Here is a 6,269-nt window from a genome sequence, read left to right on the forward strand (position 1 = left end):
AGCGACGTCGTCAACCACACTGTTACGATGACTCTCGATCTCTTTGACAGTTAAAAGTAACCTGAGGTAAAACATTTTACAGAGCGTATAACCAAGTTCCCGGAGGACACGTGTCAAATAGTGACGCATCCAACAAATCTCCAAAACAAAAAAATATATATTTTATTTCTCACATGTTTATAAGGAGCAGTTTTCTCAATTGTTTATTCGGTAAGTGTTTATCGATAGGAGTCAATGTTATGATTTATTTTGATGCATAATATATCAAAACATGTTGAATGCAACAATTTAATGGGTAAGAGTCGGCATCCTCACTTACCGGGTAAGACTCTCCATCATTTTTATTGCTCTTAACCGGTAAGATTTTTGATCTTTCTCATGTTCATCCGATAAGAAAATTTATCCGATAAGTACTTACCAAGTAAGTGTTTATTAAACGACCCCTAAGTTTCATAAATAAATTATTTAAAAACTTGTCCGGTATTAAATATTTTAATAATTTAATTAATATTAAAAGTTCTAAAAATGAAAATTTGTTATCTGGACAAAATTACCGGCAATTTTAATTCTCGCTTTTAATGACACCAATAAGAGCATTTTTTGTCGTAATCAGTGACTAAAGTTAATAGAGGTTCTGTGATTAAACCATAACATGTCTTATATTTGAACAAAGTCATTGTCTTATCTACCGACTAAGGCATGGACGGACATACCATGGTAGTTATGGTGTTACGTGCTACCGTATTATTCCTCCGTCAAAGGTAAAAAAAATTAGGTTCGTGAAGGATGCAACCGTATTAATCTGTTGTGTGTCACCGTATGTATTCTGAAACTACAATAAGAACAAGTTTTATTTGGTAGAGTTGATTTGCAAGGCTTTTATTTCATCCAGACCCAAGTTCGAATTTTGTTAGTGTCATTTTCTTAGTCAAATATTGTTATTGATTGAAAAAAAAATGTATATTTATTTCTTATAGTCAAACGGTATTATTGTTTGAAAAAAAAAATCTATAATTTTTTTTTTATAGTCAAATAATACCATCGTTTGGAGAAAAAAAAATCTGAGTCCATTTCTGGACTGAGGGACACATAGGCGGGAAAAAAAAACTGTTATCATGTAATTTGTTTAAGAAATTAAAATTTTCGTTTACATTTTAAATAAAATATTGAAAAGGGTCTATTGGTTGTCTTCCTCACCAAGAAACAAATATTGGCGGTAGATTTGTTTAGTTGGGAAAGTAATGACAAATCCTGACCGTTGATTCCGTTAATCAAATATGAAAACGTGTTATTATGAATTCAAAAAATATGGGCGTGGAAGATTCTAGTGGTCAAACTTCAGAGCGAAGACAAACCAGCCATCAACAACTATAACTTTGACTACCACCCAACTTCAAACATAATTATTAAAGAAGTGAATTAATGGTTTGATGTTTTTTTAATTAAGATTTTTATGGTATGTTTATTATGAATTTATTTTTTAGTATTTAAGGGGTGTTTGGGGTTGCTTATAAAAATAATTTATTGACTTATTTTGGTGTGGTACGGTAATAAACATTTTTTAGTGTTTGGATAAACAACTTATACCGGTATCAAACCGGTAATAAGAAGTTTTTTGAAGAAGTTAAATTATTCTAACTTACAATAAATTGGTAAAGTATTTATGTAAAAAAAAGCATAAGTTGTTTCAAATAAGCAATCCCAAACGCGCCCTTAATGTGTTTTAGTCATAATCTCCTTAACTAACCTTCTGTTAACTCTGTTAAATTAATGGTATTTTAGGGGTCGTTTACCAAATGTTTACCTGGGTAAGCGCTTACTAAGTCACGTTAGCTAACCGGATGAATATAATAAGGATTAAGAATATTACCCGGTAAAAGCGAGACAAAGACCAAGAGTCTTACCCGGTAAGTGAGGACGACGACTCTTACCTCGGTAAGCGCTTACCGGATTGTTGCATACGATGTGGTGTTAAATTTATTGATAAACGCTTACCGAATAAGTGTTTGGTAAACGGCCCTTTAGTCTTTTACTTATTCCTTTGTTTTTTTCTTATAAATAAAATAAAAACAATATTTCTATTCACACACATATATGGGTTATATATATATATATATATATATATATACTAGTTGTGTACCCGTGCAATGCGGCGGGAGCCGTGAATTTTAATGATTTTGAAGTTTCACTGGTTTTATTAGAGAATATTTAACAATAATATAAGTTACACTTGGTCTTTATATATTAATACAATTTGAATAAATAAGATTTATGATTCCAATTACAGCCTATCGATGAAAGATATTGTATGACAGTTTAAAATCCAATATATTTAAAAATGTGTTCAATTTACAACAAGAGTAAAGAATCAAGAGATCGAAAACGAGACCGAGAGTTCTAGAGTAATTGAATGGAAGATGAATGAGATAACTTTTAATAACTCATGGTGAATATTAGTTTGAATCTCACGAGATGGGGATAAGACATAGAGATATGAGAGGGTGAAGGCATGAGTGAAATGTGTCAAAAGTATCGTGGGAACATGGAAAAAATATATAATAATGTGCATTGGTAACTTGTACTATATGTTATTTTAATTGTAGATTAAGAGATTTTAAGACTGAATGCATAAAATAGTAGTATTTAATACATTATAAGTTGTTTTTAATACTTTTAAAACTTTGTGCATAAATATATATTACTTTGTGCAATAAAAATTGTTTTTAAGTCTTTTGATAAGTCTGGTTTATAAGATTATATATATATATATATATATATATGGTTGGATTCACGTGAGACCAAGGGGTTTTCGTGAGACCCGTAAGACCAATTTATGTTCATTGATCAACTTTATAAGCTAATGATCTAATGGTTTAAAGTTGCACAGTGACAATTTTGTAATTATTGAGAAATCTCATGACAATTATGTGATTATGAATGTTCAAATTGTAGATCTAATCCAAGGGTTGAGAATTGGTCTTATGGGTGTCACAAAAAACATTTAGTCTCATATGATCCCAAGTCTCTCTCTCTCTCTGATTTGATTTGCTTAATAAAAATAAATTAATTATATTAAATACAATTTTATTTTATTATAATAGTGAAAAATATGGTTTTAATGTTTTAATGTAATCAAAATTTCAACATAAAGAAATCAAATCATAAAAACATATATTTGTTTAGAACAAATAAAATAAGATATAGTTTTATGATTTGATTTATTTAAATTAGAAAAATAATTATGTTAAAAACAATTTAATTTTATGGTTCTTTTTCTATCATTGCAATAAACAACTTATTATCGATATTTTAACACTAAAATCAAAGAAACCCACTAAGAAATGAACTCCAATTTTATCATCATAAAATTAGGGTTTCCAGCTTTCGTATTGTTTTTTCATTCAAAAAACTCAAAATGAACTTAGATTTTCACTAAATGAAAGATTTATACATACTCTCGTCTTTGTAACTTAAAATTGAACAAATTTCTATATAAACTTCAATCAGATTTTCATATCGAAATGGACAAAAATACTAAAATAATAAAATTAAGTCGTATATAATTAAATTTTTTTATTTAAACAAATAAAATCATAAAATAATATTGTATTTTATTTATTTTGATATCATTATATATATATATATATATATATATATATATATATATATATAGTCGAGTGTGATAAGAGAAATTATGGTGAGAAATGTAAGAAGATATCTGAACTTTTAATCTCATGATTATCCATAAATTGCACTTTAAAAGGGGAATTGACTATTGTGCATCTTGGTGCACTTCATTAATGTTAATATTCAATTATAATTGATGCAATGATGGAAATATGTTTTTACGCTTCTCACCATAACTTCTATGCTCATCGAAACCCAACCATATATATATATATATATATAGCAAAAGACTAAAATGACCCTTGATTTAACAGAATCATTAGTCATAAAGACCATGTCAAAACAAAATGAATACCATAAAGACCAAATCCACAATTCACTCTTTTTGAAAAACAAATATATTATTTATTAAGTAAATAGAAAAATATATTCAGTAAATTAATTAAATTCAAGGACGGGTACGTAATTTATATTTATTCCCAAAACACACATTTTTACACTGTTCTAAAAGACTAGGGTACGAGAGGTACCACAACTCAAGACTTGTGTTTTACATCATATTAAGTATGTGACACGTCAAGGTCTAATGTGTAGTTTTTATGACACGATATTGATTTTTTTTTTACTTTTTAGTGTTTTTTTGGACAAAAAGTTGATTATCGTACGCATACGGAACCTGTCTCCAAGGACATCAACGTAGAGAATATTTTTTTTACTCACTCAACGACCGAGGTTAATCGGAGAGCCCGGGATTGAACCCATGACCTGTTTTGTATTTGGAGAAAATCACTTCATCTCTTTGTCAACTGAGTTACACGTCAGATGCATGTTTTTAGTATAACTTAATTTAAATTGATTAATATCATTGACTCGTTAAGTAATAGTAAAACTAACATATACGTAGAAGGGTCATCTTTTGCAAACCAATCCAAAGGTACAATTGTTACACACCCATCCAGTCTGTCCTTTTTTTTTATCAATGGTTGAATAATTTTTGAATTTAAATTTATTTAAATATTACAGAAATGGTAGTTTTAGAACAAATTTAAATTTTAACAAATAATTTAGATTATATATTTTCTGTTATTATCTCTATGATTTTCTCCTTACTGTTTATCTCTCTCTTATCTCATAGGAAATGAAGCTTAGGGACTACAAATGGGCAGCGGTTATCGTAAGAATGGTGGTGGAGAGGATTTTCGGAAAGTCTCTTGACGGTTTGCCGATAGATGTGTTTGATTACGAATCTATATATTTTTTGGAATGTAGCACCGAAAGAACAGCCATGAGCCAAGACCCAGTGGTTTTACGTTACTATCTATGGGAACATTTTCAATCAAAGCATTGGTTTTTTGCGAGAACACATTGTGTGGAATAGGCGTATTCCACTTTGTTTCACTCTGTTCTACATAAAAATATTGTCAAACATAAAAAAAAACGATCCATCGTTTGTTTTGTTAAGTCGTATCCAATGTACCAAACGAATGTTACATGAACAAAAACTTTGTTTCACACCCTTAAATAATGGTTTTGAAATTGTTTCATTTTAATGCAATTTTTTTCAAATTAGACTACATTAAATTATCAATACTAAATTATAAAGAATTTGACAAAAACTCTTAAAAACTATTTTTTATGCATAAAGGTGTTTATTGATGCATATTACTTAAAATTCAAGATCACAAGTAAATTTTGCGTAAGCACAACTTATTAAAACTTCAATTTTGAATTTGTGTAACTAACTATAGATAGATATAATCAATATGAGATATACATCTCATTTTGAATATAAAAAATCTAAAATATAATTAGAATAATAATTCGTTATAACAAAATACTTAATTATTATATTTATAAAATATATATTATTAAACGATAAATAAATTACTTCGTTATTAAATCTAAATTAAATTATAAGTAAAACGTTGAATTAAATAAATTACGCAAAAATTCAGAACTTTAAATAGTAAATTTTATATTAACATCGATATATTTTTTTCTCTAAATTTTTATGACATATTTAAATTTGTATTTTATTCAAAATAAAAACATTATCATTTTCTCAAAACAACTAGAAATCGTATTATATCGACATAAATAAATAATAAAATGAAATATTAAAATTGAGATATATATCTCACTATATTATAAGAACACTTTTTTAAGGATATCATAAAAATTTGACAAAAACATATCGATATTAATATCGAATTAACTATTTAAAACTCTTATTTTTTGTGCAATTTTTTAATTCAATTTTTTATTGTAATTTAATTTAGGTTCAATAACGAAATAATTCATATTTGGATTAATAATATAATTTTCTTATAAAGATAATAATTATTTATTTTGTTAGAACTCGGTAATTATTCTAATTATATTTTAGATTTTTTATATTTCAAAATAAGACGTTTATCATCTATTTGATTATGTTTATCCGTAGTTAGTTACACGAATTCAAACATGGAGCTTTAATAAGTTGTCCTTATACATAATTTACTTATAATCTTGAATTTTAAGTAATATGCATAAAAATGGTTTTTAAGAGTTTTTGTTAAATGTTTTATAATACAGTATAGATTAATGTTACATTTGTTGATACAATAATTTAATTATAAAAAATATAAATAATTTAATAATTA

Source organism: Cynara cardunculus (genome assembly GCF_001531365.2).
Source record: "Cynara cardunculus var. scolymus isolate 2C chromosome LG 16, CcrdV1, whole genome shotgun sequence".
NCBI lineage: Eukaryota > Viridiplantae > Streptophyta > Magnoliopsida > Asterales > Asteraceae > Cynara > Cynara cardunculus.